General features: G+C 34.8%; 1 protein-coding gene across 2 annotated transcripts in view; it reads left to right on the top strand.

The window, feature by feature from the left end:
- LOC148302253 (uncharacterized) overlaps window positions 1-26,646 on the top strand; it is a 142,870-nt gene that overhangs the window by 38,946 nt on the left and 77,278 nt on the right. Inside the window, exon 1 of one of the 2 annotated variants that reach the window (XM_088271916.1) lies at window positions 24,637-24,848. The exons of the other annotated variant lie outside the window; for it this stretch is intronic. The gene's annotated coding sequence lies outside the window, so the exon portion shown is untranslated. Of the gene's footprint in view, window positions 1-24,636; window positions 24,849-26,646 lie in introns of those variants that run through there. 2 annotated transcript variants of the gene reach the window in all.

The following is a 26,646-nucleotide window of genomic DNA, read 5'->3' as shown; positions in this document are numbered from 1 at the left end:
GAACTGCTGGTGGAAGATTGCTTGTTCTTAAACTTTGGTTTATTCTACAATATATACTTATTATTTTTTTGCATCTCATCAAAGATGAAGAAGAATATGGAAGTCTGGGCATTTACATATCACATTCGTTTGAAAATGCCATAACTAGGCGAAACAATTCGCCCACTCCTTTCAAGAACGTCATAATTCAAAAATCGTCAATTTTCAGTTGTGCATATTTTCAGAATACCCAGAAAATGTACTATATCATACTGTACTATGGCATATTTTTAACTTAATATTTACCCGCTACAGGGCAGAAAATGTTGTTTTTGCATTTTGAAGAAAAGGTATTGTTTACTTATTTTTTAAAATAAACTAAATATTTTTTCAATGGAGAAAAAACCTTCAGGTTTTACCTAAAAAGTTTTGTTGCGCAGTAAAAAGTTCAATAAGTGGCTTGATATTTATTTTTAATACATTGTGTTATATTTTTAAACATTATAAACGTTCTCCTGAAAAATCAAGTATTTTGATTTATGACGTTCTTGAAAGGAGTGAGCGAATTGTCACAATATTAATTTTTATGTGTTTTTAATAAAATACTACTTACTTAGTAGAAATCTATTTACCAATATCGTCATTATATTTATTTTTTCTCTTTTATTTTTCGACACTGAAATCTAGCTACGGCTTATGCAACACCGCTTATCAAGACACTACTCAGGCTTCAACTTTTTAAGTTTCACATCCTATGCCTACTCGTGGGTGGATTTACTCTTCATGTTTAAAGTTACTATAATTTCATGTAATTCATGAGTGAAAATTCTAGGTAAAAACACTCGCATTTCATTTTGCATCCCTGACTTGGTTCTATTTTATGTATCTCAGGCAGCTGGTTAAATTATATTATTTTATAAAATATTAAGGCTTATAAGCGTACCCTACAGCTGAGCGATTAGGGGCTGTTGCGACCGATTTCGATTATTCCTGAAAATGTACAAATCTCCCTCTAGTGCCGTACGCAGTATCGCCGGTATTTCAGCTTCAGTCTTTATCGAACTTTCCGTGAAAGCGCTCGTACATACGCTACGACATCGCAACATAACTTACTTTTATTAAACCATATTTTAAAAAATTAACGAAACCGGTCATCAGTGAAATATCTCGTCGTTTAACCCAGTGTACCGTTCATGTGTTAATAAATTGTCGTTGAAAATAGTTTGACGGTGAATTTTTAATTTTTCAGAACAATTTGGTATTATGTGTGTCTGAACTTTAAATGAAACATCTATGGTGTTTTAATTTTATTTTTTATGTGAAAGAAGGGGGAAGTCTGAGCTTCCCAGGGCTTACGACCTGGCATTTCGTTGGCCTAAGTGATCACTTTGTACGCTTGGGTAGCGTTCACCAATCTGCTCATTGTTGAAGTTAATAATCCATTGTATCAATTTTTTTTTCTTTAATATAGTTACATTTTTAAGTACAACATAATGCAATTTCTAAACATTTATACATATGGCAAACTTATAGTTTTAGATTCGCTGTGCCTCTCCAAAAAAGAGACTGAGCTCTTGTGCTTGGAGAGAGACTAACACTCAAGGTTCAGTGTTTTATATAATTAATGGTAAAATAGTAATTTTTTAAATATTTTATTTCAAGATTTATATGTAATGGGCATTCATTTTTTTCGTAATAATTTTTATATCTTCTATTTCTTAAATTTCTTTAGGGAGTTTATTAAAATATTTAATTTCCAAATATTTGAAGTTTTGTTGAAATTGTTTAGTATTACATTTTGGAGTTGAAAAATCATTAAAGAATCTCGAAGATAAACTTTTTTTTATGCAAATATTTGTCACCCAATATTTGAAAAAAAAAATTGAAAAAATGCGTTTTTTTTAAATGGTAATTTTTTTTTAAAATAATTTTTGTATGAAAAAGGGTGGAAGTCTGAGCATCTCAAGGCTTACGACCTGGCATTTCTTTGGTCATCTATTGGTTGATAATCCAATATCTATCGTAATTATCGTTTTTTTGTATATTTTTTTATATATGAAAGCAGGGGAAAGTCTGAGCTTCCTAGGGCTTACGACCTGACATTTGGTTGGCCTAAGTGATCACTTTATACGCTTGTATAACTTTCACCATTCTGCTCATTGTTGAACATCTATAGGTTGATAATCCAGTGCCTGATAGAATAAATAATATTTTATTTTATTATTATTTCGTTTTGAACGGCATATTTATTTCCTCTTCTTCTCTCCCTTAATCGCACTCAATGGTGCATAGGGCACTGCATCGTATTGACGCAGTGTTATCTCGATCGTTGCTAACATGAAAGCAAGGCGATCACTCCTGCGCTTCAGGGACCAGTCCAGGGTAATATTAAATGAATATAAGAGTGTATAATCAGCAATATTTATTTTCACCTCCACCTGGGAATCAAACTAGGACCTCCAGCACGGTAGCTAAACACGCTTACCATTACACCACGGAGGCGGATTTTTTAAAATTTATTTTATCTTATACATAATTACAATTTATAATTTTAATTAACAGAATTGGTATGGCAATCTGTTCTCTCTGCCTATCCCTGCGGGGAGTGGCGTGATGGTTAGTTAGCTAGTAAAATGGCCGCCGATAAAATTAGAGGAAAGCGTTCTCGATTTATATTTCCTTGAGAAAGTCGATAAACAATTTTAATTAAGTATCTTTAAAAATACAATTTTAAAAATTCACTTAATTTTACCTTGTCAATAAGTACTCAATCTCTTCGGATTTAAATAAAATATTTGTATTCATTGAATTTAGAGTTACTTTGTATTTTATAATACAAAGTGCCCTGTCGACAGATGCCTCGTTTTGACTATCAATTAGCCATTTGTAGTTGAACCTCTCATAACGAGCACCTCGCATAACGAGTAATTCGGATAACGAGCAAAAAATTACGTGAAAAATGCTCCCTTAACGATTGACATTTCGCATAGCGAGTTACAGAGAATGATCAAGTCCCTTTTTCACGACATTCACTTGTGAGCTGGTACTTCTGCGCCAGTCAAAACAAAAATATGTTTAAACTTTAGATATTTTATATAATATAATAATATATATAATAAAACCCTTATCCGCACCCCAATGATGCATAGGTCACTGCGTCATATAAACGCAGTGTTATCTTGATCGTTTACACATGAAGGAAAGGTGATCAGCCCTCCGCTTCAGGTACCAGTCCATGGTAATATTGAATAAATATTACAGTGAAACAATCACTTATATTTATTTTACCCCCCTTGGGAATCGAACCCGGGACCTCCAGAACGGTAGCCGAGCGTGCTGACCATTACACTACGGAGGCGGACGAAGATATTTTAATAAAACGAAAAACGGACACCGCTATACGTCATCGGGCGTGATATGTGGCGCATCCCTTTATGTGTCTGCTTTATGGAGCTGTAATAGTAGTAGTGTGGATTCGTTTGTGTGACGTCATTCGTTACCAACGTACGAAAACAAGGTTTTTACGTAGGCGAATTTTGCAAAAGAAAATGATGAATGATAATATTGATTATATCGGCTGTAATAAACACAAAACGAGTCTTTTACAATCCTTTTATAGGCTGAGTATGTTAAATTAGATATTCCTCCCGAGTGATAACACGCTATTATCGATTATCGAATCGCCGCCCGAGAAGTTTCACTTCAGATATACTCTTCGCCTTTTTGGCATTGGACCAGTCAAGTAACGCTCGATTTTAATATTGCACCGACCAAATGGAGTTATAGCTTCAATTTGTAAATACATCCGCAAAGCGCGGCTGAGACGCGTTTTTATGTGGACCATATTTATAAAACAAATGTACTGAAATAGACGAATGGCATCCTACGAATAATCAAAATAATGTTTATGTACCGATTATATGTTGCCTACATCGCTCGCTCCTTTCAACAACGCCATATATCAAAAATCGTCAATTTTCAGTTAGTGCATGCTTTCGGAATACGCAAAAAATATACCATATCCCAGCAAAAGCAGCATATTTTTAACTCAATATTTACCCGCTACAGGGCAGAAAGTGTTGTTTTTGCATTTTGAAGAAAAGGCATTGTTTATTATTTTTTTTAAATATACTAAATATTTTTCAATTGGAGAAAAAGCCTTCTGGTTTTACCTAAAAAGATCTGTTGCACAGTAAAAAGTTCAATAAGTGGCTTGATATTTATTTTGAATACATTTCATTGTCATCATAAGATCGTACTTCGTAGAATAAAATAGAATATTAATTTTCAAATCACACATGTGAATAAGATGGATGGAACCATAATTTTCTAATCGTACCTCAGAATAAGATGGTATCCTCGTTTTCCAATCATACCTAAGAATAAGATGGAATCCTTGTTTTCCAATCGTACCTTAATATAAGATAGAATCCCCTTTTCCGATCAAAGCTTAAAATAAGATAGAACCCTCGTTTTCCAATCATACCTAAAAATAAGATGGAATCCTTGTTTTCCAATCGTACCTTAATATAAGATAGAATCCCCTTTTCCAATCAAACCTCAGAATAAGATGGAACCCTCGTTTTCCAATCATACCTAAGAATAAGATGGAATCCTTGTTTTCCAATCGTACCTTAATATAAGATAGAATCCCCTTTTCCAATCAAACCTTAAAATAAGATAGAACCCTCGTTTTCCAATCATACCTAAGAATAAGATGGAATCCTTGTTTTCCAATCGTACCTTAATATAAGATAGAATCCCCTTTTCCAATCAAACCTTAAAATAAGATAGAACCCTCGTTTTCCAATCGTACCTTAGAATAATATGAAATCTTTGTTTTTCAATCCTATCTTGAAATAAGATGGAATCATCAATTTCCAATCAAACCTCAAACTAAGATGAAACCCTCGCTTTCCAATCATACCTTACAATAAGATAGAACCCTCGTTTTCCAATCGTACCTTAGAATAAGATGAAATCTTCGTTTTTCAATCCTATCTTGAAATAAGATGGAATCATCATTTTCCGATCAAACCTCAGAATAAGATGGAACCCTCGTTTTCCAATCATACCTTACAATAAGATAGAACCCTTGTTTTCCAATCGTACCTTAGAATACCAAATATGAACTACCAACCCTGTGACCATCGCGTGATCTCCAATGGTAGTGATTACTTGTTATTTTCGCCTACTTGGCGAAAATAACGAGTAAATAAATAAAAACTATAAGAGAAATAAGGCGAATATTTATTTCTCTTTCTCCGTCTTTGAAATTCGCGCTCACTTTTTTTTCGGACGAGCGTAGTTAGTATAATTTGTGTATTTGACTTGCGAGCGCGTAGGTACTGTCGGCGTTGAAAGCGACGATTTAATGCGATGGAAGATGAAATGATACGAAATTGTACGCGAACGCGAGTCGAAGATAAAAATAAATTACTCATAAAATTATCGCGCGTTAACGCTTGCCGGAGGATTCGCTCGATTGAGTGAAAATGCCTGTCAAAATGCTCGTGCAGGGTGGCGCAAAATCAATCGCCCTTTCGGAAGACGCTATAATTTTTGCAAATGGCGTCCTACGTCTATCGTATTTGACATTTCGCTCACTCCTTTCCACAACGTCGTTTATCAAAAATCGTCAATTTTCAGTTGTGCATGTTTTCGGAATGCCCAGAAAATGTACTATATCCCAGCAAAAGCGGCATATTTTTAACTTAATATTTACCCGCTACAGGGCAGAAAGTGTTGTTTTTGCATTTTGAGGAAAAGGTATTGTTTAATTATTTTTTTTTTAAAATACAAAAAAATAAACCATATCCGCTCCCTAGGTGGAGCATATGGAGTCCACAAACTTGTCTCCAGGCTTTTATATCGGCTGCCAGCTCCCTTGCATCCTCCCTAGTCAGATCCGCGTCCCGAAGTTCTGACGAGAACTGCCGACGAATTGTCAGCAGTGGTCGTCCTGGGCGGCGCGAACCTGATGCCTTGTAAAAGAGGCAAGCTTGATTAAGGCTCTCAGGAGGCATGCGGAGTACATAGTCAAGCCAACTGAATCGCCTTTTCTTGACGACAGTTGTGACCAAGATTTGCTGCGTCCTGCGCCTTATCTCTTCATTCCTCACAAAGTTAAACCACCGCACGCCTAAAATTCTCCGCAAACACCTATTCTCAAAGCTTAGTACCCCGACACATCGTTCACTCCTTTCAAGAACGTCATAAATAAAAAATCGTCAATTTTCAGCTGTGCATGTTTTCGGAATGGCCAGAAAATGTGCTATATCCCAGCAAAAGAGGCATATTTTTAACTTAATATTTACCCGCTACAGGGCAGAAAGTGTTGTTTTTGCATTTTGAAGAAAAGGTATTGTTTAATTATTTTTTTAAATATACCTACTAAATATTTTTCAAATGGAGAAAAAACCTTCAGGTTTTACCTAAAAAGATCTGTTGCACAGTAAAAAGTTTAATATGCAACTGGCTTGATATTTATTTTTAATACATTGTATTATATTTTTAAACTTAAAAAACGTTCTCCTGAAAAATCAAGTTTTTTGATTTATGACGTTCTCGAAAGGAGTGAGCGGCATATAAGTATATATAGAATTTAAAATAAGCTCAATTTGTGACTTGTCAATTTAGTAAACGAATAGAAGAAATGTCATTCTGTGGAGCATCAAGAGTGCCTCATAGAGGCTCTCCGTCCTCCCAGCGTTGTTACGGCGCAGAGTCCCCGTATAAAGGTCGATAGCGCTTTATTGGCCGAGCACAATAAACAACGCGACCCCCTTCTAGATTATCGGGCGGGGTGTGTTGCCTCGTAAAAATAGAACCCCCACCCCCCCAGGCCGGAAGGGCGGGTCTTTGCGACCTAACGATGCTATGTTTATATCTAGTCTGCGTAGGCTGTTGCGGTCAGGTCTACTCGTCATCAGGTTGTAGGTCTCTCTGTCATGGACAACGTCACCTAGGCCATGCCTTCGAATCATGTTATCCTTCTGCAGCATCCATGAATTCTTTGGTCTTCCTCTAGATGTCTTTCGAGGAAGATCCATGGCAATTGCCTTGTTCACAATGTGTATGTTTAAATCTAGTTTTTGTAGACTGTTGCGGTCAGTCCTCTTCGTCCTGAGGCTGTAGGTCCTTCTGTCATGGACAACGTCACCTAGGCCATGCCTTCGAATCATGTTATCCTTCTGTAGCATCCATGAATTATTTGATGTTCCTCTAGAAGTATTTCTAATTAAATTTCTAAATCTTTTTATCATGGACAACGTCACTTAGGTCATGCCTTCGTGTCATGTTTTCTTTCTGCGGCATTCGTGAATTCTTCGGTTTTCCTCTACATGTCTTTCGAGGAAAGTTTCGATGTCCTTCTATCACGGACAACGTCTACTAGGTCATGCCTTGGAATCATGTTATCTTTCTGCAGCATCCATGAATTCTTTGGTCTTCCTCTAGATGTCTTTCGAGGAAGATCGATGGCGATTGCCTTGTTCACAATATGTATGTTTTAATCTAGTTTTTGTAGACTGTTGCGGTCAGCTCTCCTCGTCCTCAGGTTGGAGGTCTTTCTGTCATGGACACCTAGGCGATGCCTTTTAATCATGTTATCTTTCTGCAGCATCCGTGAATTCTTTGGTCTTTCTCTAGATGTGTTTCGAGGTCCTTCTATCATGAAAAACGTCACTTAGGTCATGTCTTGAAATAATGTTATCTTTCTGCAGCATCCATGAATTCTTTCGTCTTCCTCTAGATGTCTTTCGAGGAAGATCCACGGCAATTGCCTGGTTCACAACATGTTTAAATCTAGTTTTTGTATTTCTTGAATGTTTTTCGCAGATACTTTGTGGCACATTTTATAAACTTTATAAACCTTGTCATCATCAGGGTTTATTAAATTCTAAAACATTAAAACATTAAGATACTCAATTACATTCTCCAACAAAAAGCTTCCACGTACTCCGTAAAAAATCCTAAATATTAGTTTTACGGAGTGTCAAGAAGCTTTTCGTAAGAGAATGTAATTGAGTATTTTAATGTTTTAGAATTTAATAAACCCTGATGATGACAAGGTTCTTGTTGAAACCGGTAGGTTAAAAAGTGTACTAATAATAATAAAAAAAGTGGTTAAAACAAAGTTGTTTAATTTTATACTAGTTTTTGTAGACTGTTGCGGTCAGCTCTCCTCGTCCTCAGGCTGTAGGTCCTTCTGTCATGGACAACGTCACCTAGGCCATGCCTTCGAATCATGCTATATTTCTGCAGCATCCGTGAATTCTTTGGTCTTCTGTAAAAAGATAATTCTTCTTTGTTGATATCATTGAAAATTGAACGTGCGTCATTCATTTTGTCTTTTATTAATGATATTTATAAATATTTATCGAATCCACAGGATCTTGATCTGTTCCGAAACGGAAGCAATGAATCCGAATGAAATTGGCCAACACAATTTTAAATTACGAGGTAAATAAACTCAATATGCCGGGCGCTGTTCAGTTTGAGTTTACTTCAAACGATAGTTATAATGATTCTACCTTGTTTACAATTATTTGAAAGATCGGAATTTCACAGCTGTTTATAAAATATAGTGCCATGGGTCGGCAAAGTATGGCTCCGGAGCCGCTTGTGGCTCTTTTTGACGTTTTAAGTGCGGCTCCGGAACAAATATCCACGGAAAAGCTCTTCGACAAATTCTTTTACATATCACAAAATAATATAAATCCAAGTACAAAAAAATATATTAATACAGAAAAACATCCTACAAAGACATGGCCTGGTATACATCATGTTTTAGGTTATAGTTAATACATTCGTTTGAAAATGCCATAACTAGGCGAAACAATTCGCTCACTCCTTTCAAGAACGTCATAAATCAAAAATAGTCCATTTTTGGTTGTGCATGTTTTCGGAATGCCCAGAAAATGTACTATATCCCAGCAAGAGGCATATTTTTAACTTAATATTTACCCGCTACAGGGCAGAAAGTGTTGTTTTTGTATTTTGAAGAAAAGGTATTGTTTAATTATTATTTTACTTAAACTAAATATTTTTCAAATTGAGAAAAAACCTTCAGGTTTTACCTAAAATGATCTGCTGCACAGTTAAAAGCTCATTCAGTTGCTTGATATTTATTTTTAATACATTGTGTTATATTTTTAAACTTCAAAAACGTCCTCCTGAAAAATCAAGTTTTTTTGATTAATGATGTTCTTGAAAGGAGTTAGCGAATTGTCACAATATTAATTATTATGTTTTTTTTTATAAAATACAACTTAAAAACCCTTACCCGCACCCCAATGGTGCATAGGGCACTGCATCATATAAACATGTTGACACATGAAGGAAAGTAACACATTACTATCTATCATTACAATACTAGCTGTCCATCAAACCTCTTCCCTTAGTTTTTCCCCTACCTCCTTCCCTAAACTCCCTTTTTCCTTTGCCTTCCTTGTTATCATCAACTTGTAATTTATGTTCTTTTTAATGTTCAAGTACTATCTACCCTCTGATTGCAAACAGCTATATATGGTATCAAACGTTTTGACAAATATCATTAATCTGTTTTGGTTATATGATTGGATATATTATTCGTTTTTGGATTGGTTGAAAGATATCGGTAGAAATAGATAGAGACACCGAAGAAAACTTGAAATAAACAGTCGTCATAAACACAAGAGTGTTTGATAATGTCTTAATAAAACGAAACGCGTCACGCATATACATATATAATAAATAAAACCCTTACCCGCATCCCAGTGGTGCATAGGGCACTGCTTCATATAATGCAGTGTTATCTTAATCGCTTACACATGAAGGAAAGGTGATCAGCCCTCCGCTTCAGGTACCAGTCCAGGGTAATATTGAATAAATATAACAGAGAAATAAGTCACTCATATTTATTTGACCCCCCCTGGGAATCGAACCCGGGACCTCCAGAATGGTAGCCGAGCGTGCTGACCATTACACTACGGAGGCGGACGAAAACATATACATAAATAAATGTAGAATTCAAATCCAATAAACCTTGTTTAATTTTGGATATATTACCCAACAATTCAATATGGAATTCTACCAACTGTCTTTACAATAAATAAACAGTCGAAATAATCGGCGGGTATGTATGAGGAGAAGCATGAATCTGGGATTGATTGCAAAGACTGATTGGTATAGCGTTCTATTCTCTCTGCCTACCCCTGCGAGGAAGCGGCGTGATGGTTAGTCAGTTAAAATATACAGTTGAAATACTCCTACAGTTTTCAATCTACACCGTCATCATTTCATCGCTACTTGATATTCAGCTACCCTCGCGAAAATTTATGTCGATATTTTTTTACAAAAAATAAAACGTGAACATTTTTCCATAATAAAATGACAATAAAATTCAATTTCCTGTTGTACGTGGGTTTGAAGCGTTCAGAGATCGAATCAAGGGGCCAGTCTTAGAGTTGTAGACGACACTACCGAATATTATTACTTAAAAATTGGGGTAACATAATATTAGTGAAAAAAATGGCCTGTTTAGTGACATCTTTTGCCGGCACGAATTCATACTTCAAAATGATTGGCAGTCCTAAGTAATTCATCATTTTAATACAAGAGTACATAATGAACTAGAGCCGATAAACACAACTTGGTTTTAAGTAAGGTCCTTGCAATATATTGCCTATACCCAAATTAACTTTTTTTTTAAATGATTTATTTCAACATACTACATACATAAGTCACATATATCGTAGTCATACAGGAAAAAGTGACCAACTAACAAAACGTAAAATGTTCGAGAGGGCCATTTAAGTCACTTTTGCTTGGCAAGAAAATAAATATCAATGCAGTTAGTCATTTTTAACAAGTCAATATATTATACTTCCATGTTTAAATTCCTTTGGGATTTAACAAAAAAAAATTGTGACAATTGTTTCGCCGAAAACAACCGTCACAATATTAATATTTCTAATTAAATACAACTTATTGGACTCTAAAAATCTCTGTTTGATTTAAAAATTAATTACAACATTTTGAGTGTGTCCAAATACTTGGACACACTCAAAATGTTGTAAATAAATTGTCTGGTCAAATTATAAGCTTAAATAATAAAAATGAAAATGTTATTTTCTGGCGTTTCTCATGTGTGTGATTATAATCCAGGATTTGAACCTCACATACTAATATAAGAGTTTCTGCTTAGTAAAAAGCTTCTTTACATCTCGCCAATAGATGTCTCTAGTGAAGTTCTAGTGATTCAAGAACAAGGTTTCTAAATTGGTTCAAATATACAGAACTTCCAAGAATTTGAGCAGTGTGGTTGTCAATAATGGGTAGAATTGGTGAATGTTACACGTGTGTAAAGTGATCACTTAAACCAGCCTATGACGGTCGTCAGCCCCGTAAATGCCCAGACTTCCATATTCTTCTTCATCTCTGATGAGATGTCAAAAATAATATAAAAATTAATTCATAAATTAAAATGGAGTTCTACAAATTAAACGTCAAATCAATAAATAAATGTACTGACTGCGTTTTTTTAAATTTTTATCTTAGTGTTTAGCTGTATTTTAAAGATTTTTCTTCAGCACGTTACGGGGGTACGTCTACTTAGTTAAAAAATGCAACAATTTTTTATTTTTATTTTTAAATGTCTCTTACTGTGTCTTAAGTTTGAACAGCCGAACGTTTTCTCAAATCATTTCCTTCGCCGCAAATGAAAAATCTCTATCGATCCCATTGTGCCTTTCTCGCATGACTCGATGGTCTATTTTAGAATTTATTCAACTTTCGATATTGAGTTCCGCTCGCGTCCGTGTTTTGACAGGTTGACGGCTTAATGGATCGAACGGCGATGACCGACCGACAAAAAAAAATCTATATTTCCCAGTTTATTCTCCGTACTCGACTATGCGCTCTTCTATGCGAAGGAAATGATAAACGTTTTTTTTTGTTATTCTATTTTCCATTACATTACCCACTTCTCCACTGGGCTGACGCACCTGGTGAAATAGTGTTCTTAAACCCAGTGTACTTATGTCTAATATGTTTTTAAGACTCAATATACAATAAATTAACTCTTAGAGTGCGAACCGTCGATAGATCTCTGTTAATGTGTATAAAGTGCGGAGCGTCGGAACACCGACTATTGCACAATTTGATTTAGGTATCAACCTGTACGGACGTGTCGTAGCGCGCGCATGTATAACGTTGTTAATAAGTTAATAACATTTATAAAAAAAAACATTTAAAATTATTTTTCTGTGAATTTAACATTGATTTTATGTATTTTTTTAAGTGTTTTATTTCTATAAGTTTTTTTTATTTCCACCTACATCGTTCACTCCTTTCAAGAACGTCATAAATCAAATATCGTCTTTTTTCAGTTGTGCATGTTTTCGGAATGCCCAGAAAATGTACTATATCCCAGTAAAAGAGGCATATTTTTAACCTAATATTTACCTGCTACAGGACAGAAAGTGTTGATTTTGCATTTTGAGGAAAAGGTATTGGTTTAATTATTTTTTTTAAATAAACTAAATATTTTTCAAATGGGGAAAAAAAACTTCAGGTTTTACCTCAAAAGATCTGTTGCACAGTAAAAAGTTTAATAAGTGGCTTGATATTTATGTATAATACATTGCATTATATTTTTAAACTTTAAAAACGTTCTCCTGAAAATTCAAGTATTTTGATTTATGACGTTCTTGAAAGGAGTGAGCGACATGTCGAATTCGTCAAGTGGTGATAAAGAAAAGCAAATTAGCAATTTATGCAAAATATGTGAAAATAAGTTCAGCACTATAAGGGTTAATAAAACTATTACGTCTACATTCACTATCTATACTATCTTCACAATCCTCTAAAGATAGATAAGCGTTGGTGACAAAAGTGTATAATGTGTGCAAGGAAAGTGACTTATTGATGAATGTTAGCAAATCCAAGATTATGGTTTTTGAAAGAGAAGAATGCAGATCTGAATGTGAAATATTGGTAAACGGAGAGATCTTGGAACAGGTAGATGATTTCGTGTATTTGGGTAGTATGTTTTCTAGGGATGGAAAGATTGATAAAGATATAGAAAGGAGAGTGAATGCTGGGAACAAAGTGAACGGTGCACTGAAATCAGTTATAGCAAATAAAAACCTATCAGCGGAAGCTAAACTGGCAGTGCACAACGGAGTCCTGGTTCCAACTCTAATGTATGGAAGTGAAACATGTAGTTGGCAAAAGAAGGGTGAAAGTAGACTGAATGCAGTCGAAATGCGATCTCTCAGAAGAATGTGCGACAAAACGATGTATGATAGATGTGCGAATAGTGAAATAAGGAAGGAATGCAAAGCTGAGATAAGCATTATCGATAAAATTAAGAAAGGTGTGTTGAGATGGTTTGGACATGTGGAACGAATGAGTGACGAAAGAACGGTAAAACAAATTTATGAGGCGAATGTTAGTGGGAAAAGAAGCAGAGGAAGACCGAGAAAAACATGGCACGATCAGGTATGCCAAATACTTGAAAGTGGTCAGGTTAGGAGTCGTAACAATCGGCGGGTATGTATGAGGAGATGCATGAACGTGGAAGAGGCGAAGAATGTTTGCAAGGACAGAGTGGTGTGGCGCTCTATTCTCTCTGCCTACCCCTGCGGTGAAGCGGCGTGATGGTTAGTTAGTTAGTTAGTTACCTCTAAAGATAGAGGCTTTGCGGGTCATTAATTTAAAATAATAAATTTAACCGTTTTAGTGCTGAGATTTATTTCTTATACATATGCTGAAATTGCAATTGGTACCTGAAGCGGAGGGCTGATCACCTTTCCTTCATGTGTTAAAACATCAAGATAGCACTGTGTTTATGTGATGCAGCGCCCTGTGCACCATTGGGGTGCGGATAAGGGTTTGAAATGAATTAATGAAAATACAATAAATTGCAACATTTTGAGTGCGTCCAAATACTTGTTCACAAAATCTGGATTATCTCCAATTACAGGAGTCATTTTCAAATTATTTTTTGACATCTCATCAAAGATGAAGAAGAATATGGAAGTCTGGGCATTTACGGGGCTGACGACCGTCATAGGCTGGTTTAAGTGATCACTTTACACACGTGTAACATTCACCAATCTTACCCATTATTGACAACCACACTACTCAAATTCTTGGAAGTTCTATATGTATGAACCAATTTAGAAACCTTGTTCTTGAATCACTAGAACTTCCCTAGAGACGTCTATTGGTGAGATGTAAAGAAGCTTTTTATTAAGCAGAAATGGGTAGAATTGGTGAATGTTACACGTGTGTAAAGTGATCACTTAAACCAGCCTATGACGGTCGTCAGCCCCGTAAATGCCCAGACTTCCATATTCTTCTTCATCTTTGATGAGATGTCGAAAAATAATACGATAAATTGCAATGTTATTTTTTTTACACCCAGGTATCATTTGAAGTCATTGTTTTTTTTAAATCTAGATAATTCAACTTTATTTGTAGATGCAATGCCATTTGTGGGTCGCACAATGTTGACTTAATATACAACATTTTGAGTGTGTCCAAATACTTGTTCACAAAATCTGGATTACCTCCAATTACAGGAGTTAGTTTCATATTATTTTTTGATATCTCATCAATGATGAAGAAGAATACGGAAGTCTGGGCATTTAATATAAGAGTTTCTGCTTAATAAAAAGCTTCTTTACATCTCACCAACAGATGTCTCTAGTGAAGTTCTAGTGATTCATGAACAAGGTTTCTAAATTGGTTCATATATATAGAACTTCCAAGAATTTGAGTAGTGTGGTTGTCAATAATGGGTAGAATTGGTGAATGTTACACGTGTGTAAAGTGATCACTTAAACCAGCCTATGACGGTCGTAAGCCCCGTAAATGCCCAGACTTCCATATTCTTCTTCATCTTTGATGAGATGTCAAAAAATAATTTGAAAATGACTCCTGTAATTGGAGATAATCCAGATTTTGTGAACAAGTATTTGGACACACTAAAAATGTTGCAATTTATTGTATTTTCATTAATTCATTTCAAACCCTTATCCGCACCCCAATGGTTCATAGGGCACTGCATCACATAAACACAGTGCTATCTTGATCTTTTAACACATGAAGGAAAGGTGATCAGCCCTCATATTACGGGAACGACTCACATTATTCGATATATCCGTTTTCTGTTGTCGTTGTTTTTCGATGACCGAAGTCACCGTGACGATATTCAACGTTCGACTCGCCCATCGATCAGCGATCCGCGGCCGTTCACTGCCAACAGTTTCCCTCTTCAAACACGCGAAGGGAGCCTTACGGGCTTGTTTTCCTGAGGAAAATTCGACATTTAGCCGCCCAAATGCCAAAAGCATTTGGCATTTGGGAAAATCCGTCCGTAGCGGAATGGAAAACGGATATCGCTCACTCCCTTCAACAACGTCACATATAAAAAATCGACAATTTTCAGTTGTGCATATTTTCGTAATGCCCAGAAAATGTACTATATCCCAGCAAAAGCGGCATATTTTTTAGTTAATATTTACCCGCTACAGGGCAGAAAGTGTTGTTTTTTCATTTTGAAGAAAAGGTTTTTTTTTTTTTAAGTATACTAAATATTTTTGAAATGGAGAAAAAACATTCAGGTTTTACCTAAAAAAATCTGTTGCACAGTAAAAAGTTCAATTAGTTGCTTGGTATTTATTTTTAGTACATTTTATTATATTTTTTAACTTTAAAAACGATCTGCTGAAAAATCGAGTTTTTTATATTTGACGTTGTTGAAAGGAGTGAGCGAAGATAAAAAACAAAGTCTTTTTATTTCTCAAAATAATAAAGGATTGTTGAATATTACACCCGTGTAAAGTGATCACTTAAACCAGCCTATGACGGTCGTAAGCCCTTCAAATACCCTATACTTCCATATGCTTCTTTATCTTTGTTGAAATTGAAAAATGTAAAATTAATTCCTAGGTGTAGAAATCCAGATTTGTGAACAAGGATTTCGACACACCCAAAATGTGTTGTTATCCTTACTTTTAAGACAAGTTTTAATTTTTTATTTTCGATTTTTTTACCTTTTAAGTCTTCCTAGTTTTACGACAGTCAACTACCTGTTGTGATGACATATTCAATGACACTAAATTTTTAAATATTTTATTAAATATAACGAAAAGTCAAAAAGTGAAACAGTTTGTTTGTGAGTGACACAAAACTCTACCGTCATGAGCGAAGGTGAACAGTTGGAAGAAAAAAAGGATGTGGGAGTCAAAAGGAGAAGAAGCGTCAGGAGGCTTCTGAGGAGCTTCACGGCCGATCGTCTGACATCAGGTTAACAATTTTACTTAATATCGATCTCAACATAGATGATGAAGAATATGGAAGTCTGGGTGTGTAAATACCATGACTTTTATATTCTTCTTGATCTTTGTTGAGATTTAAAATAACTTTTTATTATTATTTTGACACTTTTGCACCCATAGGTCCCACTCAAATGTCTGTAGGTTGCGTTGAAGACCAATCTCGCTCTTTTTACCAAAAACTCCATCGGCTTCCCCTGTCAATAAAATACAAACAAAATAATCCTTATTTTTTGACATCTCATCAAAGATGAAGAAGAATATGGAATCTGGGCATTTACGGGGCTGACGACCGTCATAGGCTGGTTTAAGTCATCACTTTACACAAGTGTAACATTCACCAATTCTACCCATTATTGACAGCCTCACTACTCAAATTCTTGGATGTTCTGTATATATGAACTAATTTAGAAACCTTGTTCTTGAATCACTAGAACCTCACTAGAGACATCTATTGGTGAGTTGTAAAGAAGCTTTTTACTAAGCAGAAACTCTTATATTAGTATGTGAGGTCCGAATCCTGGATTACAATCACACACATGAGAAATTTCTATATTTATATATATAAAAGTTCTATATTTATATGTGAACCAATTTTGAAACACTGTTCTTGAAACACTAGAACTTCGCTAGAGACATCTTTTGGTGAGATGAAAAGAAGCTTTTTATTGAGCAGAATCTCTTTTTATTAATATGTGAGGATCCATGGTTATTATCACATACATTAGAAACGCCAGAAAATATCATTTCAATTTTTATTATTTTAGCTTATAATTTGATCAGTTAATTTATTTTCAACATTTTGAGTGTGTCCAAATACTTGTTAACAAATCTGGATTATCTCAAATTATGGGTAGTTATTTTTCATATTATTTTTTGACATCTCATCAGCAAAAATCTAATCATCTATTTATTATACCTGTTTATTGTTTTTATATTTTGCCATGTATTAGTTTTGGTTATTTTTCTAAAAATCTTTTTTGTAACTTTATTATTTGTGTTCCAGTCTTGTTAACCTTAATCCCATGTCCCAAAATGAGAAATAGAAATTACTCATCGGGAATATAATATCGTAGTCGTACAGGAGAAAGTGACCAAGTGCATTTTTTACAAAAACATAATCATTGACTATTTGATATCTTACTAGCTTAATATCGCCCTGAAAAAAATTCCAAAGGATTTTTAACATGGAAATTTAATGTATAAACTTGTTAAAAATGACTAACTGCATCGATGTTTATTTTCTTGCCAAGAAAAAGTGACTTGAATGGCCCTCCTGAACATTTTACGTTTTGTTACTTGGTCACTTTCTCGTGTACGACTTCGATATAAATATGACTTATGTTTGTAATATGTTATGAAAAATAAATAAAAACATAAAAATTACACCTATAATTGGAGATAATCCAGATTTGTGAACAAGTATTTGGACACACTAAAAATTTTGTAAAAATAACTAAATGAAGAACCCCACATTTGTGAACAATGATTTGGACATTTTAAGACAAAATTACATTTTAATTATAATAAATAAGTATTAATTATAATAAATAAATGCGATCTCTCAGAAGAATGTGCGACAAAACGATGTATGATAGATGTACGAATAGTGAAATAAGGAAGGAATGCAAAGCTGAGATAAGCATTATCGATAAAATTAAGAAAGGTGTGTTGAGATGGTTTGGACATGTAGAACGAATGAGTGAGGAAAGAACGGTAAAACAAATTTATGAGGCGAATGTTAGCGGGAAAAGAAGCAGAGGAAGACCGAGAAAAACATGGCACGATCAGGTATGCCAAATACTTGAAAGTGGTCAGGTTAGGAGTCGTAACAATCGGCGGGTATGTATGAGGAGATGCATGAACGTGGAAGAGGCGAAGAATGTTTGCAAGGACAGAGTGGTGTGGCGCTCTATTCTCTCTGCCTACCCCTGCGGGGAAGCGGCGTGATGGTTAGTTAGTTAGTTAGTTAGTTAAATAAGTATTTAATAAAAAAAGTTATTTCGAAGATTATACAAGAAAACATTAAATGTTTCCTAAGTAATTTGGTGACTTCACGACGCCGACGTTTCGCTCGACCGCAACACTTTCCGGCATCAACAACATCTGACTTCAATCCCGAATTCCGCGGTGACGTCACGATAATCTGAAAACCTGTTAAAAAATACGTATATCTGCTTACCCACACGTTATTATTGCACATTGTGTATACAAGATACAGGCTGATTATATATCGTAGTCATACAGGAGAATGTGACCGAGTGCATTATTTTTACAAAAACGTGATCATTGACTATTTGATATCTTACTAGCGTAATATTGCCCTGAAAAAATCCCAAAGGATTTTAAACTTGGAAGTATAATATGTTGACTTGTCAAAATGACTAACTGCATTGATTTACAACATTTTGAGTGTGTCCAAATACTTGTTCACAAAATCTGGATTATCTCCAATTACATGAGTTAATTTCAAATAATTTTTTGACATCTCATCACAGATGGGATCATTTACGGGGCTGACGACCGTCATAGGCTGGTTTAAGTGATCACTTTACACACGTGTAACATTCACCAATTCTACCCATTATTGACCACCACACTACTCAAATTCTTGGAAGAAAAAACCTGTATTGATGTTTATTTTCTTGCCAAGCAAAAGTGATTTGAATGGCCCTCCTGAACATTTTACGTTTTGTTAGTTGGTCACTTTCTCCTGTACGACTACGATATATCAGGTGACGTCTAGATGTAATGTAGGGGACCAAACGTGATACGACGTACTAAATATCATGCTCTCTCCTTCATACAAGTATTAAACTTATCTTACTATCTTTTTTTGGCATCTGATGAAGAATAGTATGGAAGTTTGGGTAGTTACAAGACTTATGGCCTATCTTAGACTGGTTCAGTGATCACTTTTCACTCGTGTAACATTCACCATTCTACGGCTGTCCAAATTTAAAACACAGTAAGGGACATTTTTTTTGTAGTAGGTTTTTTTTGCATTTTTGGACTAAGTAGAGTCTACTTAGTCCATAAATGCAAAAAAAACTACTGCAAAAAAAGGCCCTTACTGTGTTTTAAATTTGGACAGCCGTCTACCCATGATTAACAACCACTCTAATCAAATTTTCGGAACTCCTTGATATATGGTCAATCTCATGAGTTCATAACAGCCATCTATGTTGGATTTAGAATGCTTTTTTTAGCAGAGACCCTATTTTTTGGATGTACAAACCTCGGTCTATTTTTACATAACGGGAAACGCCTGAAATATTAATTCTTTTTTTTATTATAAATCTTATACTTAGGCCAGTTTTTTTTTTATTCACAACATTTTAAGTCTGTCCGATTTTTTTTTTTAAATTCTGAATTTTGTTACACTTTAAAGATACATATTATTTTTTGACATCTCATCAAAGATGAAGAAGAATATAGAAGTCTGGGCATTTACGGGGCTTACGACCGTCATAGGCTGGTTTGAGTGATCACTTTACACACGTGTTACATTCACCAATTCTACCCATTATTGACAACCACACTACTCAAATTCTTGGAAGTTCTATATATACGAACCAATTTAGAAACCTTGTTCATGAATCACTAAAACTTCACTAGAGACATCTATTGGTGAGATGTAAAGAAGCTTTTTATTAAGCAGAAACTCTTATATTAGATACATATTTATAAACGTATACTATTGCCTATTTTCTTAGAACACCCTGTATGTTTTCCATGTGGTCTCTGGCAGGAACACTCATTCACACGCCACGATCATGGGTTCGAATCCCGACCTTGATATTTTAAGTATCTTTGTTTCATTATTTAAATGTGCGAATTTTACGATCTGCTCTCGACCACTCAAATTGTAAATTTTGCACTAAAAAGTGCTCTTATCTGAATATCTTATGTGATGATTTCTAGCGAAGAGAATCGGAGAGATTTTGGAACAGGTAGATGATTTCGTGTGTTTGGGTAGTATGTTTTCTAGGGATGGAAAGATTGATAAAGACATAGAAAGGAGAGTGAATGCTGGGAACAAAGTGAATGGTGCACTGAAATCAGTTATAGCAAATAAAAACCTATCAGCGGAAGCTAAACTGGCAGTGCACAACGGAGTCCTGGTTCCAACTCTAATGTATGGAAGTGAAACATGGAGTTGGCAAAAGAAGGATGAAAGTAGACTGAATGCAGTCGAAACGCGATCTCTCAGAAGAATGTGCGACAAAACGATGTATGATAAATGTACGAATAGTGAAATAAGGAAGGAATGCAAAGCTGAGATAAGCATTATCGATAAAATTAAGAAAGGTGTGTTGAGATGGTTTGGAGATGTAGAACGGATGAGTGAGGAAAGAACGGTAAAACAAATTTATGAGGCAAATTTTAGCGGGAAATGAAGCAGAGGAAGACTGAGAAAAACATGGCACGATCAGGTATGCCAAATACTTGAAAGTGGTCAGGTTAGGAGTCGTAACAATCGGCGGGTATGTATGAGGAGATGCATGAACGTGGAAGAGGCGAAGAATGTTTGCAAGGACAGATTGGTGTGGCGCTCTATCCTCTCTGCCTACCCCTGCGGGGAAGCCGCGTGATGGTTAGTTAGTTAGTTATGATTTCTAGCGTTTTTTCTACCATTTTTCAAGCCCTCACGGACGCGATTGTGGCATATTGCGATAGTCTCGAATTTGGCGTAGGTGCTGAGATAATTTGCTCCGTGTTACGAAGGGTCAGTAGTTCACGCCTGACGACACTTCGAGGTCTAAATTACTGCATTTCGAAACGTTTCTTTTAAATTTTCTGATGTGTTGTAACACTCCCATTATCATTCGTCGTTCACTTTGCGTAATACCACGTAAAAAATATTACTTCTTCCCGACCACCGGTTTCGGAATAATCGTTCCATCATCAAGGCTAAAAAATAAAGATTTCAATATATATTATTAAAGAAAAAATGAGCGGCTCGGATGTACGTCTGGCCCCTAACGCACCCGGTTGCGTTCTGAAATTTTGCGTTTGAGATCTCAACCTTATCGCTGAGTACTATACCATTGAGTGCGAATGAAGGTTTTTTTTTGCAAATAACATTCTCATGATACATATCGCTCACTCCTTTCAAGAACGTCATAAATCAAAAAACTTTATTTTTCAGGAGAACGTTTTTAAAGTTAAATATAATGCAATGTATTAAAAATAAATATCAAGCCACTTATAGAACTTTTTACTTTGCAACAGATCTTTTTAGGTTAATCTTGAAGGTTTTTTCTCCATTTAAAAAATATTTAGTATATTAAAAAGCATTATTAAACAAAAACTTTTCTTCAAAATGTAAAAACAACACTTTCTGCCCTGTAGCGGGTAAATATTAAGTTAAAAATATGCCTCTTTTGCTGGGATATAGTACATTTTCTGGACATTCCGAAAACATGCACAACTGAAAATTGACGATTTTTTATTTATGACGTTCTTGAAAGGAGTGAGCGATATGTATTACACATTATTAAAAATGATTTAATATTTTTTGCAAAAAATCTTCGTAATATTAGTATTTAACCACTCATCGAGATTTTTATGTCTACCGGTTTCGAGACGTACCCATCTCTTCGTCAGGACAATCACTACCACAGCATGCAAACAATACTACCCTTTACTACCATAGAATTTAGAAAAATAAATATTTTTCATTTCCTATGTGGACAATATACGTGTATTTTAAATTACAACATTTTGAGTGCGTCCAAATACTTGTTCTTAAAATCTGAATTATCTCCAATTTCAGTAATTATTTTCATTTTATTTTTCGACATCGCATCAAAGATGAAAGTGATCACTTAAACCAGCCTATGACGGTCGTCAGCCCCGTAAATGCCCAGACTTCCATATTCTTCTTCATCTTTGACGAGATGTCAATAAATAATATGTATTTTAAATGATTAATCGAGGAATTTTATGATTATTTTCTGAACAAGACGATAATTTTACAACATTTTGTGTTCATAATTCCATACGACTAGCAGTATAGCCGCACAGGCCCTTATACAGTGCATTTTTTATATTCCGTTTATTTATCTTTATAGTCGTATTTGCTTAGTTGGAAAATTTATTTCAAAACATATGTGAAATACATAAATACTCAGTTATATGTATGTACCTATTCTTTATTTATTGTTTCGGCATTAACTTTGTGGTAAGACATGTTACAATGATTAAAGAAAACACTTCGTTTTTTACCACTTGAGTTTCATTATAGACTACATGTTCAGAAGTTAAACTTCCATCATTCAGGTCTGTATAATAACTAAAATATAAAATATAAAAGTGTTCTATAAATAAGGAGAGGGGAAAGTAAGGGGAAGGGGTTAGTCAAGGGACGGAGTTTGAAAACAAAGGAAAAATGGAAAGCAATGGTGAAGAATTTTGAAACAATATATTATTTAATAAATCATTATTAGAATTCAGGTTTTTTTGGATTTCTAAATTTTCAAGATAATTCATAATTGCTTTCCATTTTTCCTTTGTTTTCAAACTCCGTCCCTTGACTAACCCCTTCCCCTTACTTTCCCCTCTCCTTATTTATAGAACAATTTTATATTTTAGTTATTATACAGACCTGAATGATGGAAGTTTAACTTCTGAAACATGTAGTCTATAATAAAACTCAAGTGGTAAAAAACGAAGTGTTTTCTTTAATCATTGTACCTATTATTTAATGATATCGGCGTATTAAGGCTCAGTATTTGTTAAGTCGCTACATAATTTTATCTAAATCCAGGTAAAAATTTACGTAATTGAATTTTCTTTTCTTAAAACACCGTTTTTGCATTAAAAAAATAAGTTTTTATAATTCATATTTGAAGCACTAACTTTGTGATTTTCCATTTTATAATTAAAATGTAACATTGTTTTAAAATCACTATAAATATGTCCGCCTCCGTAGTGTAATGGTCAGCACGCTCGGCTACCGTTCTGGAGGTCCCGGGTTCGATTCCCAAGGGGGGGTCAAATAAATATAAGTGATTTTTTCACTCTAATATTTATTCAATATTACCCTGGACTGGTACCTGACGCGGAGGGCTGATCACCTTTCCTTCATGTGTTAATCAAGATAAAACTGTGTTTATATGATACAGTGCCCTTTGGGGTACAGCATCTTTGGGGTGCGGATAAGGGTTTGATGATATAAATATAGTGATTTTAAAAGAAAGTTACATTTTACTTATAAATAAGTTTTTCTTCGAAATAATTATATGCTTTTGAAAAAAAAAAGGTAAGGAGTTTGAAAAAATTTATAAAAATATTTTTTCCATGTATATTCATAAAAAACAGAATAATATCCAATATACATTCTTTAAAAAATCGGGCGTGAACATACAAAGTCACCTAGGCCATGCCTTAGAATCATGTTATCTTTCTACAGCATCCATCAATTCTTTGGTCTTCCTATAGATGTCTTTCGAGGAAGATCCATGGCGATTGTCTGGATTACAATATGATCAGGTTCTCTGCGTCCTATGTGCCCATACCATCTCAATTGCCTTTCCTCTACCTTACTATTGATGCCTGTGACAGCCAGGCTTCCACAAATAAGTGACTTCTTTATTTTATCTCTAAGGGACACTCCAGCTGACCATCTAAGCATTCGAAATACTTGATATTTCAAGCATTTGACATACTTGGTCAAAAAGATTATTATATGAATCCCATCTTATGTTATTTATTGTAACTGCAGACAGTTGGTATAATTCCATATTGAATTGTTGGGTAATATATCCAAAATAATACAAGGTTTGTTGGATTGAATTCTACATTTATTTATGTATATGTTAATACGTGACGCGTTTCGTCTTCTTAGGACATTATCAAACATCAGTGTGTTGTATTACCCAACAATCCCATCTTATGTGATCTTCTCCTTGGTCCAAGACACTGAGAGCAGGAATAATCGCCTCAGTTATCGGTTCGCCAATTCCTCGTAGTGCCTTGTGCACCATCTGGGCACAGGTAGCACTCAAAGAATGTGCTCGAACAGAAAAAAAGACGTTATGACTTCCAAATCCACTCATAAAAAAGGCATATTTGATTTTGCTGAGCAAATATTAAACGCACTGACCTCACCTCAACTTTTGCGAGATGAATCTAAACTTTCGAGATGCTAAATTCACACGCGCGTAAAAAGGTGATACCGTCAATATGACGATTGCTTTCGTTTTCTCATAGCGTGAGTCGGGCTTTTTTATTCTTGTTCGTAGCTTTTGAAGGAGTTTGGCGCCTTCGCTACCGCTGCGCGTATATTATTCATGTTTTGTTTTTGTATGAGAATTTTTAATTCAGTTTTCTAGAGATCGCGCAGCGCTCGGGTTGTGCGCGCGAATCATTTCAACGCATGCGCATAAATTTGACGAAATTTGTTTTTTTTTTTTAATTTTCTCGTACCTTTCGGCGGTTTTTTTTGGAGTGCGGTTTGAAATTGTATGCAAAGTGCCCGTGTGATTTTGGTGAAACTACAGAAAAAGTTTTTTTGTCAGTTTGTTGTAGTGAAAAGTGTGTTTTTTTGTTTGTTTATTTATTCTTGTATCTGTAATTTTTTCACCTTCATTATCATCATCATCATCATCTTCACCAATTATATTTACATATTGTATATAAATATTTAGCAGCAAAATTTTAATTTTACATGTGGGGGATCAAAATGTATTATTTTCATACTATAGTGCATAGGGCACTGCATCGAATCGATAAAGTGTTGAATTGATCGTCAATTTCATAAAGGCATTGCGATCGGCCTTACGCTTTAGGTACCAGTTCAGGGTAAAATGAAATAAATATCATGTTCAAAAATAAATAATATTTATTTGAATCACCCTTGGGAATTGAACCAGCGACCTCCGGTTTGCTAGTCAACAGATGGCGCTGCCAGAGCGGTCAAAAAAGTTTTTTTAAAGCATGTTTTCTACAACGAATATTTACATTCAAAATATTTTTATTTCGTCTAAATTTTTGTTTATAATTTCTGGATTTTCCTTCTCTTGGGAGTTATTTAAAAAAAATATATCAAAATCTAAACAACGATGTATAAAAATATGGTGTTGGATTTTACAGGTCATACAATCTGTCGTATGCTGGTTTGAGTGATTACTATGTGCACGATTTACGGGGCTGACGACCGTCATAGGCTGGTTTAAGTGATCACTTTACACACGTGTAACGTTCACCAATTCTACCCATTATTGACAACCACACTTTTCAAATTCTTGGATGTTCTATATATATGAACAAATTTCGAATCATTGTTCTTGAATCATTAGAACTTCACTAGAGACATCTATTGTTGATATGAAAAGAAGCTTTTTTATTGAGCTGAAACTCTTTTATTAGTATGTGAGGTCCGAATCCTGGATTATTATCACATACATGAGAAACGACAGAAAATATCATATTCATTTTATTATTTTAGCTTATAATTTGACTAGATAATTTATAAACAACATAAAAAAACTCTCAACTGATATAAAAAAACTCGGCGATAATCTAGATCTGTGAACACAGTATTTGGACAGACTCAAAATTTTGTTAGTAAATTGTCAATATTTTTTTGGGCTGAATCAAACCTGGGACCTCCGGCGGGGCAGCCAAACGCGCTAACCGCTCCGCCGCAGAGGCGGACATCGGTTTATTGAATACAAGTGATAAAATGATAATATTTATTATTTTAGCTTATAATTTTACTAGTTAATTTATTTACAACATTTTGAGTGTGTCCAAATACTTGTTCACAAAATCTGGATTATCTCCAATTATAGGAGTTATTATTTTTTGACATCTCATCAAAGATGAAGAAGAATACGGAAGTCTGGGTATTTACGGGGCTGACGACCGTCATAGGCTGGTTTAAGTGATCACTTTACACACGTGTAACATTCACCAATTCTACCCATTATTGACAACCACTATAGGAGCTATTTTCATAGTATTTTCGTCTTTGATGAGATGTCAAAAATAACTCCTATAATCCAGATTTTTGTGATCAAGTATTTGGACAAACTCAAAATGCTGTAAGTCAAAATTTCATATCTCAATTTATTTTCATGTTAACGTTTTTTGCCAGTACACCTACGATATTATGTATGTCCGCCTCCGAGTGTAATGGTCAGCATGCTTGGCTACCGTTCTGGAGGTCCCGGGTTCGATTCCCAGGGGGGGTCAAATAAATATTTGTGATTTTTTTCACTGTAATATTTATTCAATATTACCCTGGACTGGTACCTGAAGCGGAAGGCTGATCATCTTTTCTTCATGTGTAAACGATCAAGATAACACTGCGTTTATATGAAGCAGTGCC

This window comes from Brachycentrus maculatus, unplaced genomic scaffold, assembly GCF_059751285.1.
Source record: "Brachycentrus maculatus isolate JH-2025_06_01 unplaced genomic scaffold, ASM5975128v1 h1tg000470l, whole genome shotgun sequence".
NCBI lineage: Eukaryota > Metazoa > Arthropoda > Insecta > Trichoptera > Brachycentridae > Brachycentrus > Brachycentrus maculatus.
The sequence above is the reverse complement of the archived record's forward strand: the minus strand, read 5'-3'. Positions and strand labels throughout refer to the sequence as shown.